We start from the raw sequence: 12,439 nt of genomic DNA on the forward strand, positions 1-12,439 counted from the left end.
CAATGACCAGTCTTTATCTTATCCCCCAGCATGGCATTGTGCCTTGTGGGTCATTTTAAAACGTATAACAAATGACCCCTGCCCTCAAGGAAGTTGCAGTCTAGTTGAGGAGGCAAGATAGACACAAAAATAAATAATACAAGAATTAACAATATAAGACAAGATAAGTTGTCTATGAGAACTGCCAAATGAATGATGCTATCCATAACTCATATCATATTCAAGGGATGAGAAGCTTCTGTGAGTTTTAATGTTCAGGGATGACTTCATGGAGAAAAGAAAGCCTTGAACAGGCTTTCAAAGATGAGAAGCTATTCTAGGCAGGAGGACTGTCACAAGCAAAGGTGCAGAAATAATCTGTAAAAGTTCAGGGGATGGTGAAGAGGCCAGTTTTGTTCAAGGGAGTAATGGATTCTGAATCTAGAAAGAAAATTCACACCTGAATTTTGGAAGGCCTCTAATACCAGGATAACAGCATTTGGAGTTTACTCAAGAAACAGAAGGAAACCAGTCCAGGTTTTTGAATGGAGATATTACTTGACTAAACATTACTTTTATGAATGTAATCTTTTATATTGCTGCCAGAAGCTTTTGAGTCCAAGAGAGATGGAAATATGGAAACCAGTTAGATAATTATTGTAGTAATCTAATTATGAGTCCATAAGCCCATAGATGTGAACAAGAATGGAGGAGAAAGGACAAGTGCAAGAGATACTATGTGGAAAAATTGGACATGATTCATTGATGGCCAAGGAGAAAAAAGGAAAAAGTAAAGATAATTTTGTGTCCTGTGGCCACAGGCCTCCAGGTCGTGGCACAATTTCCCTAGGTTTTTTTCACCAGCTTCCAAACTGAGGGCAGAAAGGTATATATAGAGAACAAGGTGGGTTAGACTAGAGAAAGCCAGCTAAGTATGCCTTGAAACACTGTGTATGTTAGGTATTACTGTTTATATAGTTTAAAGATTTCATGGCTGCTACACTGGGATGACCCAGATAGATGGGATGGGCAGGGAGGTGGGAGGAGGGTTCAGGGTGGGGAACACATGTAAGCCCATGGCTGATTCATATCAATGTATGGCAAAACCCACTACAATATTGTAAAATAATTAGCCTCCAACTAAAATAAATTAAAAAAATAAAGATTTCATGAAGTGATTTGGCCTCTACAGATGAATTCATATCAAAGAATACATTTCTGCTATACTGATTATTTTTTCAATTAAGCTTGACTCCAGGTTTCCCTGGAAACTGCTGTTTTGATAGTCTTTGAACAGCTTGTGAAATGTGAATAAAGTCACCATTAGTAGTATAATTTATCATGACAATGATAACCCATAGAAAAAGTGAGCAATTCCATGCAGATTTCCTGAGTAACCAATGCACCAATGGCATCATGTCCATAGATGTTATTGTTATTGTTACCATATTTATATGAATTGACTGAATATATAAATAGTGTAAGTATCTTCTTAGGGAAATTTCTAGGGAAATCTACTAGACCATTCAGGTATGATCTAAATCAAATCCCTTACAATTATACAGTGGAAGTGACAGACAGATTCAAGGGATTAGATCTGATAGACAGAGTGCCTGAAGAACTACAGACAGAGGTTTGTGACATTGTACAGGAAGCCATGGGCAGGACCATTCCCAAGAAAAAGAAATGCAAAAAGGCAAAATGGTCCTCTGAGGAGGCCTCACAAATAGCTGAGAAAAGAAGAGAAGCTAAAGGCAAAGGAGAAGCAGAAGCAGAAGATACTAAGGAGAGGTGGCAAGAATACACAGAAGAACTATACAAAAAAGATCTTCATGACCCAGATAACCACAATGGTGTGATCACTCACCTACAGCCAGACATCTTGGAGTGCAAAGTCAAGTGGGCCTTAGGAAGCATCACTAAGAACAAAGCTAGTGGAGGTGATGGAATTCCAGTTGAGCTATTTCAAATCCTAAAAGATGATGCTGTGAAAGCGCTTCACTCAATCTGCCAGCAAATTTGGAAAACTCAGCAGTGGCCACAGGACTGGAAAAGGTCAGTTTTCATTCCAATCCCAAAGAAAGGCAATGCCAAAGAAAGTTCAAAGTACCGTACGATTGCACTCCTTTCACATGCTAGCAAAGTAATGATCAAAATTGTCCAAGCCAGGCTTCAACAGCATATGAACTGTGAACTTCCAGATGTTCATGCTACATTTAGAAAAGGCAGAGGAACCAGAGATCAAATTGCCAACATCTGTTGGATCATCAAAAAAGCAAGAGAGTTCCAGAAAAACATCTATTTCTGCTTTATTGACTATGCCAAAGCCTTTGACTGTGTGGATCACAATAAACTGTGGAACATTCTGAAAGAGGTGGGAATACCAGACCACCTGACCTGCCTCTGGAGAAACCTGTATGCAGGTCAGGAAGCAACAGTTAGAACTGGACATGGAACAACAGACTGGTTCCAAATAGGAAAAGGAGTACGTCAAGGCTGTATATTGTCACCCTGCTTATTTAACTTATATGCAGAATACATCATGAGAAATGCCAGACTGGATAGAGCGCAGTCTGGAATCAAGGTTGCTGGAAAACTATCAATAACCTCAGATAAGCAGATGTACCACCCTTTATGGCAGAAATCAAAGAGGAACTAAAGAGCCTCTTGATGAAAGTGAAAGAGGAGACTGAAAAAGTTGGCTTAAAAGTCAACATTCAGAAAACTAAGATCATGGCATCTGGTCCCATCACTTCATGGGAAATAGTTGGGGAAACAATAGAAACTGTGACAGATTTTATTTTCTTGGGCTCCAAAATCACTGCAGATGATGACTGCAGCCATGAAATGAAAAGATGCTTGCTCCTTGCAAGAAAAGCTATGACCAAGCTACACAGCATATTAAAAAGCAGAGACATTACTTTTCCATCAAAGGTCCATTTAGTCAAAGCTATGGTTTTTCCAGAAGTCATATATGGATGTGAGAGTTGAACTATAAAGAAAGCTGAGCACCAGAGAATTGATGCTTTTGAACTGTGGTGTTGGAGAAGACTCTTGAGAGTCCCTTGGACTGCAAGGAGATCCAACCAGTTAATCCTACAGGAAATCAGACCTGAATATTCATTGGAAAGACTGATTCTGAAGCTGAAACTCCAATAATTTGGCCATCTGATGTGAAGAACTGACTCATTGGAAAAGACCCTGATGCTGGGAAAGATTGAGGACAGGAGGAGAAGGAGATGACAGAGGATGACATGGTTGGATGGCATCACTAATCTGCTATGGACATGAGTTTGAGCAAACTCTGGGTGTTGGTGATGGACAGGGAATACTGGTGGGCTGTAATCCATGGGGTTGCAAAGAGTTGGACACAACTAAGCAACTGAACTGAACTGAAACATCTTTTTAAAAATGAAACAAAAAGCAGCAGTAGTAGCAATAGACTTGGAACCATGACCAACATATCGTAGAACTAGAGATGACTCACTGGTTAATTAACAAACTAAATAGGTCAGCATAATACAAACCCAAGCCTTTGATTATAAATACTAGTTTATCTGTAATGCAGAACCTTAGCAATGTATTGAAATCTTAGGAATTTCCTAACTCTTGAAACTCTTAATAAAGAGATACATATTTCAGGCTTCTCATACACAAACTGGTGGGCTACCTTCAGTCTTCTAATAACAGTACACTATGCTTCAGCTATCGAAACACAGGGAGAGGAGTAGAGTAAAAGACGATTAGGGGTGGGGAATGGGTTTGTATCACAGGACTATTCCCCTGTCCTGGGAAGTGGCCAGTAAGAGTGCTTTGTTCATCTTGTTCCACTGACAATGCTTTCTTTCTAGTCCCTAGCCACATAATGGTTCCTCTAAGAAAAGTGTATACGTATGTTTATCCAATTCTGGATTGACACTGCGACTAAATTCTTCAAAGATTGTGCCTCTATGTATGGCATCTTAAGACTTTTTCCAACATACTTTCTTGTCTTCTCTTTTCCTCTTAGTTAACCTGTAATTTGTACACCATACAACTCACGTATTTAAAATGGACAATTCAGTGGGTTTTAGTATATTCACAGTTGTGTGGCCATCGCCACAATTAATTTTAGAATATTTTCATCACTTCCAAAGAAAATTCCATACTCATAAGCAGTTACTCTCTGTTGCCCACCAACCAGCCCCCAGCCCCTGATAGTCAGTAATCAACTTTTCTGTATCTATAGATTAGTATTTTAGACATTTCATATAAGTGGAATCACATACTGTGTGACCTTTTGTGACTACCTTCCTTCATTTAGCATGTTTTCAAGGTCCATCCATGTTCTAACTTATATCAGAGTTTCACTCCTTTTTATGGCTGGGTAATAACTCCTTTTGTATGAATATGTCATATTTTATCTGTTCATCAGTTAATGAACATTTGGGTTATTTTTGTTTTATGATTATTTTTCATAATGTTGCTATGAACACTTGTGTAAAAGTTTTTCTATGGATATGTTTTCATTTGTCTTGGGCATATACCTAGGAGTTGAATTACTGGGTCATATGGTAACTATGGTTAACCATTTGAAGAACTGCCAGACTGTTTTCCACAGTAATTGCACTATGAAGAAGAGAGTGAAAAAGTTGGCTTAAAGCTCAACATTCAGAAAACGAAGATCATGGCATCTGGTCCCATCACTTCATGGCAAATAGACGGGGAAACAGTGGCTGACTTTATTTTTCTGGGCTCCAAAATCACTGCAGATGGTAACTGCAGCCATGAAATTAAAAGACACTTGCTCCTTGAAAGGAAAGTTATGACCAACTTAGACAGTATATTCAAAAGCAGAGACATCACTTTGCCAACAAAGGTCCATTTAGTCAAAGCTATGGTTTTTCCAGTAGTCATGTATGGATGTGAGAGTTGGACTATAAAGAAAGCTGAGCACCAAAGAATTGATGCTTTTGAACTGTGGCATTGGAGAATATCTTGAGAGTCCCTTGGACAGCAAGGAGATCCAACCAGTCCATCCTAAAGGAAATCAGTCCTGGGTGTTCATTGGAGGGACTGATGTTGAAGCTGAAATTTAAATACTTTGGGCCCCTCAGTTGAAGAGTTGACTCATTAGAAAAGACCCTGATGCTGGGAAAGATTGAGGGCAGGAGGAGAAGGGAACGACAGAGGATAAGATGGTTGGATGGCATCACTGACTCAATGGACATGGGTTTGGTGGACTCCGGGAGTTGCTGATGAACAGGGAGGCCTGGCGTGCTGTGGTTCATGGTGTCACAAAAGAGTCGGACACGACTGAGGGACTGAACTGAACTGAACAGTCCCAGCAGCGCTAAATAAGGATTCTAATTTCCCCATATTCTCAACAACACTTGTTATTATCTGCCTCTTTGATTATACCTTCCTAGTAGGTGTGAAGGGGTATCTTATTGGGGTTTTTGCTTGCATTTCTCAAAAGGTTAATGAAGTTGAGCATTGTTTCATGTGTTTGTTGACCATTCTTATATGTTGTTTGGAAATACGTCTATTCAGATTCTTCACCCACTTTTAAACACTGATTTGCTTTTGATCGTTGAGTTGCAAAAATTCTTTATATGTTCTAGATGCAAGTTTCTTATCAGCTATATGATTCCCATATATTTCTGTGGTTGACTTTTTACTTTTGTAATGGTGTTCTTTGAAACAAAAGTGTTTAATTTTGATGTAGTCTAATTTCTCTATGTTTTCTTGTCGTTTGTGCTTTGATGTTGTACCTAAGACTACATTGCCCAATCCAAGGTCATGGAGATTTATACTTAATTTTCTTTGAGTTAAAAAAAAAATTTATTTTACTACTTACCCATACTTTATTTACAAATTGCAAGTCTTCTTATGGTACATAAAATGCTTTCTGTAGCTCATCTCAGCTTTGTTCACACTGAAGTGAGTTCTTTTCTATGCTCAATTGCTGCTGCTGCCACTGATTTGTTTTCTTTCAGAATCAAGATGGGCACTTTCATATATAATCTTATTTTTAATTCCTTCTCTGCAAGTCTTTCCTGGATTCTTAGCTTTGCGTAATTATACCTACAATGGAACCAGCATCCTAAAGTCGCCAAGATAAATCCTCCTATTCCAATGTCACATAATCTTCTATTTCTACCTTCCCATGCCCTGGGTCCTTAGGCTCCAGAGCAGCCACCGTAGGGACTATCAGCACCTCTGAGTTTTATACTTTAAACTCTTACTTTTAGGTCTTTGATTCATTACAAGCTGGATTTTGTTTATGGTTTGAGATAAGGGTTCAGATTCATTGTTTTGCATGTGGATATCCTGTTGTCTTTTTACCATTTGTTGAAAAGACTTATTTTCCCCCTTGAATTGCCTTGGTACTCTTTTCAAAAATCAATTGACTATAAATGCATGGTTTTATTCTGGGCTCTCAGTTCTATTCCATTGATCTATATGTCTGTCTTTATGCCAGGACTACATTGTCTTGATTAATGTAGCTCTATAGTAAGTTTTAAAATTGGGAATCACAAGTCCTCCAGCTTCGTTCTTTTTCAAGACTGTTTTGGATATTCTGGTCCCTTGCATTTCCATTTGAATTTTAGATTCAGATTGTCAGTTTTTGCAAAAAAATATAGTTGAGATTTTGGTAGGATTTGCTTTGAATCCATAATTTAATTTGAGGAGTATTTCCACCTTAAGTTTTGCCACCTTAAGTATTGCCACCTTAAGTTTCAATTCAAGAACATAAGATGTTTTTCTGTTTACTTTGGTTTTCTTTAATTTCTTTCAACAGTATTTTGTGGTTTTCAGTGTAGAAGTATTTCACTTCCTTTGTTAAATGTATTCCTTGCTATTTTATTCTTTTTAATACTATTATAAAGGGAGTTTTTTTAAATTTCATTCTCCAGTTATTCTTTGCTAGTTTATAGAAATACAACTGACTTTGTATATTGGCCTTGTATCCTGAAAGCTTGCTGGATGCATTTATTAGCTTTAATAGTTTTTTTTTTTTTTACTGATTCTTTAGTGTTTTCTATATAATATTGTGTCATCTGGAAATACAGAGAATTTTACATCATCCTTTCCAATCTTGATTCTTTTCATTTCATATTCTCACTTGGCACTTGGCTAGGACTTCCAGTAGAATGTTAAATAGCAGTGGTAAGAGCAAGACATTCTTGTCTTATTACTCATCTTTGGGAGAAAGCTTTCAAACTTTCAGGTTAGGTGTACTTTTAGCCATGGGTTTTTCATAGATGCTTTTTATCAGGCTGAGGAAGTTCCCTGCAACATGCTTTGCATCTGTTTTCCGATTCAATCAATTCCCCCAGTAATCATATGATCCCTGTATGACGTATAGGGAAATAGATGACAAATGTACCCTATTAAGAAAGAGTACATTTCTTGATGTTAATATGACATGTACTCTATGCCATATAAGGAAATGGATGACAAATGGTTAAGAAATGTACTCAAGATACACATCAAATTAGAAATGAAATCAAAGCATCCTAATTCGGAGTCCAATGTGTTTTCAGCTCTTATATACTATTTCCTACAGTCTCCTGCTGCAGCTTTGTACAGAGACACACAAAAAGTTTCCTCTCTTCCACTTTTTTACAAAGAAGGTAAGCCCATTAAGGGTAGAGTCTCTTCTGATTTTTTGTCTCTGTTTCCCTGAAACATAAAAGCACCTGCCAAAGGATAAGTACTTGAACAGTCTCAAGAAAGCCAGTTTAAATAAGCAGATCCTTCTAGAGCTTTTAGTATGGGCAAGGCAGTGTGAACAGTACCCCAGCCCTCAAAGAGCTTGTGGTTGAGGACGATAAGACAAAGTCACATAAGGAGATATGAGAAGGTCTGATAATAGCAAATCAGTGGTCATGACAAGTGCTTGAATGGGCAGAGCTTTTTTAGATGTAGAACAAAAAAGGTTTCATGAAGGACGACAGCCTTGAAGGATGGGTAGGAACCAGCATGTGTGTGTTAAGGAAGGACCTCAGGCAGGGTAGTTAAAAACTTCATTTTAATTATTATATGAACACTGACCATTAGAACCAATCACTATAATAAGAGCCATGCAAAGGAAAAATAATAATAGATAAATAATAAATAAATAATAAAAATAATAATATGTTACCTGCGTATAAAAGCAGGTAACATTATCTTGTTCTTCTGACCCCCTTATCCTTTTGCCTTAGACTCAAACTCAGTAAAGCAGCTTTTTTTTCTGTCAGAACATTTGCACTCTAGTTGCTTCATCCCCATGTTAGAAAAATTTTGAAGCCAACCTCGGTCAAATTCTAACCAACAAGTCTTGTTCTTTGTGTATTGCAGCATTTTGTATTCTTTGTGTATTGCAGCATTTTGTAATAATCACTAATTCTGTAGATCACCTAGGGCTGAGAGTCTTACAGGCTCTGTACTTCTCATCTGGCATGCTGAGTGTGTGCCTCTGATAGGAAACCAAGGAAAGCTATCATATGAACTCTTGAGGGCTGTAATCTGGGAATTGTCGACCATCTGTCACAATTTTTTGATCTACCATTGTAAGCCAGCTATACGGACAATCAAGGCTGTATTCAGTGGGTAGATACACAGGTGTGTGCTAAGTCACTTCAGTGGTGTCCAACTCTGTGATCCCATGAACTGTAGCCTGCTAGGCTCCTCTGTCCATGGGATTCTCCAGGCAAGAATACTGGAGTGGATTGCCATCCCTTCCTTCAGGGGATCTTCCCAACCCAGGGATCCAACCCAAGTCTCTTGCATCTCCTGCATTGCAGGCAGATTCTTTTTTTCTTTTTTTTTAAAGTTATTTTTTTTTAACTTTACAATATTGTATTGGTTTTGCCATATATCAACATGAATCTTTACCTACTGAGCCACCTGGGATGCACAGCTAAGACATTGTAATCTAGTAGTTATTCCGAGGGTGGCCTTTCTCGCTCATTAACTGGACTGGGTATTCTGGATTCTGTATCCGTTTGAGAGATGTAAGTAATAGTGCCTAGCACTGTTATATCTGGATGTTTGATACTGAGAAGCAAAAGCAGAGCTAATATAGACGTGGAGTTCTGTTCAGTGCAAAGCTGACCAGGTCCTATAGTGCTCATGCACTGAATTATTTCATAATTCTTCCTTGCCATAGTCAAGATTTGAGATGCTTCCAGAAGCAATGTAACATGGAGATAGTACTAGATCTTCCCTCCATAGCCCAAACTAAATCTAGATAGACAAACACCCAAAATGAAAGAGGTTGAGTGAAGGGAAAAGGCTGATCTGGCAGAATGATCCCTACCAGAACAAGTACAGTGAAAGTGAAAGGCTTCTGGGAGGAAACTAGGCTGCACTTGGTTCCACCGGAACCCCAAGTAGGCACCGGGTCAGCTGAATACAATTAAGGTCACATGCAAGAGAAATTATGTTCAAAGAGGTAATCTGGGGTATTTACACAGAATGTTTTGGTTTTGAAAATAAGATAATCCTCCCCCCCACCACCACCACATCCTCCTTTGTTACAGAAAGTGAAAGTCACTCAGTCATGTCCGACTCTTTGTGACCCAATGGACTGTAGCCCACCAGGCTCCTCTGTCCATAGGATTTTCAAGGCAAGAATACTGGAGTGGGTTGCCGTGCCCTCCTCCAGGGGACATTCCCTACCCAGGGATCAAACCAGGCTCTCCTGCACTGCAGGCAGATTCTTTACCTATCTGAGCCACCACGGAAGCCCACCGACAAAGCATACAAAGATGCTGGCTGATAGCAATCAATGCTGCCATACTGGCACACGCTGACTGCACAGGAACCCTGCCCTGTGTCTGTCTCCCTGAACGGTAGCCAGTTATTGATCGTTGTAGCTTCCACACACATCTGAGCATCAACCACCCGTCCCTTATGCCCCCAAACTCTTGGGCCTCTCTGCTTACCTCCTCTGGCTTCCTTCCACTATCAGAATTACACAGAAGTGGTTTTCGGTTTGCAATTGAACTGATATGAGTTACTCCCTCAGTATTTCCTCTGTAGAGAGTCTGTAAAGCCATAGCTTCCTTCTGTTGAATTTAATGTATGTTTCTCATTTGGATTTGTTCTGTCAACGTTCACAGATAACCAGCTCTCTTAAAAAAGATGAAAAACTTTTCGGTTTCCCCTCCCCATTTCCTACCCATTTCGAAATCCTGTAGGGGAAAATTTGCCCAACCAATCTTGTTTAAAGACATTTCATCCTCACTTTGGGTGATGGGACCTGGAGTGAGGTCTACACTCTCTGTGTCTAGAAGTCAAGTGCTGGCCCCTCCCTCCCAGTGCGTCCTAGGTCCTGTCCTCCTCTGCTCAGTCTCTTCTTCTCTCCAAGAGCTCCCCACCCCTCTGTGCTGTGTGCTCTCCTCACACTAGCTGCTCAGTGCTCGCTGTCTGGATGAATCAGTTCCCACAACCGTGACCCATAACTCCAGCTCATGTCACTGAAGGGCATTTCAGCAAGTTTCTGCAGCCACTGCAACTTGGGGGAAACTGACATTTAGTTAGTCAGGATCTGACAAGCCTGCAGTAGGGAAATGTCTTGAGATGGAACTGGCTATAGTTTCCCTCTCTTCACCCCAAATCTGAAATTTATCTCGCAGATGGATACCTCTCTACCCTCAGGCTCCCTCCCTGCCAGGTATTCTGCAGCACGGATTTCTTCCTTTGGATGGCTCTCAGCAAATCAGTCCCTGGCCCTGCTCTGCTTCCTCCTCCTGATCCGATGTTGGGACATCCCTAGGAAGTCAGCTACCTCACCATCCCACCCCCTCTTCCAGTAGGTAGCAGAGTGGGGTGTGTATCTTGCACTTCCTCTTTCCAGGAGGCCAACAGGCCACCACATCTTTGTAATTGTGACAAGATATACACACGCACCTCCATTGATTCAGGACTTTATTTTTTATGTCTTTCAGTAGATAGTCTTCTCCAGCTAATGCTTTTTTCCTTCAGGGCTAATATCTTAGAAGTCTTGGGTCTTATTAGAGGAATTAAACTGCTTTATAGTTGGCAGCGGTAATAGAACTGAAATTGTTTGTTCAAGTTAACAAGTTGGAGGTCGCTAGTAGTGAGAAAGACTTCACCAGGAAGTGGAAAGGACAGCTACAGGGATGGTGAGGCAGACCTTGAGCATCCTCAGATTCCTAAACATAGCCTGCCTGTAGACCAACTGCCAGGTTAGAAATGAGGGTCAGGCTGCCCGCTCCTGCTTGTGGTATGCAGGTATGTGTATATAGATCCTGACCTTCCCCACCATCACCTGCTGGCCAACCTCACACATGCTCACTTCTTTGGTTATTCCTTTGTTCCCTGGTCCCTTAGATCTTAGAAGAGTGGTTCTTAATTGGGATTGATCATTGGGCAGGATCAATGCCAAGACATTTGGCAATGACTGGAGACATTTTGGGAAGTGGGGTAGAGCACGGGGGTGCTGCTCAACACCCTACGGTGCACAGGCAGCCACCCACAACACAAATGTACCTGGCTCTAAGGTCAGGAGAGCGGAGTACCACTACCAGCTGCCTCAGTGAACTCCCTGAAAGCTGCTCCACCGGCTGGTTCGTCCTCAAGGACCCTTTTGCTGGCCATCCCATCAGTAAATTCACTGGGAGATCTCTTTCCTACTAGGGACTTTTTTACCCTCAACTGCAACTGTTACCCTCTTGTGTTCCTGTGTACCGGGCTTCCCAGGAGGCAGTAGTGGCAAAGAACCCGCCTGCCAATGCAGGAGACATAAGGGTCGCGGCTTCCATTCCTGGGTCGGGAAGATCCCCTAGAGGAGGGCGTGGCAACCCACTCCAGTTTTCTTGCCTGTAGAACCCCGTGGACAGAGGAGCCTGGCAGGCTACAGTCCATAGGGTCACAAAGAGTGAGACACAACGGAAGTGACTTAGCACGTGCACACACACGTACCCGCATACCACAAGCGGGAGCGGGCCTCCTGACCCTCATTTCTAACCTGGCACTTGGTCTACAGGTGGGCTCTGCATACACGAGCTCATTTTATACTCACTGCAACTTTGTGAGGCAATTACTAGTATCACCCACCACCTTATGACTGGGGAAGCTGAGGCACAGTGAAGCTAGATAAGTTGTTTGAGAGCACACAATAAGTAGTGACCTAGAATCTGAACCCAGGGAATCTAGTGTAGAAATTGACACTCTGAACCACCACATGGAGATGAATCAAGGAAAAAAGAGGACAGATGCAGGAGAATAAAATGATGAGGAAGGAAGGAAGGAGGAGGAAAGCTTCAGTTGCCTGACATCGGAAGGCAGTTGCTGGATGGTACCCAGCCTCTTTTTCCAGGTCCGTGGATCACCGACTTCTGTCCCTGTTACCAAAGCTTAACATTGGACTTAGGCAAGAGTTCAAATCAATGAAATAAATGGTGTCCAGAGGAATCAACGTTTACTTTCATTACAATTTTTTTATTGGAGTACAGTTGCTTTA

This window comes from Bos taurus, chromosome X, assembly GCF_002263795.3.
Source record: "Bos taurus isolate L1 Dominette 01449 registration number 42190680 breed Hereford chromosome X, ARS-UCD2.0, whole genome shotgun sequence".
In the NCBI taxonomy this organism is placed as follows: domain Eukaryota; kingdom Metazoa; phylum Chordata; class Mammalia; order Artiodactyla; family Bovidae; genus Bos; species Bos taurus.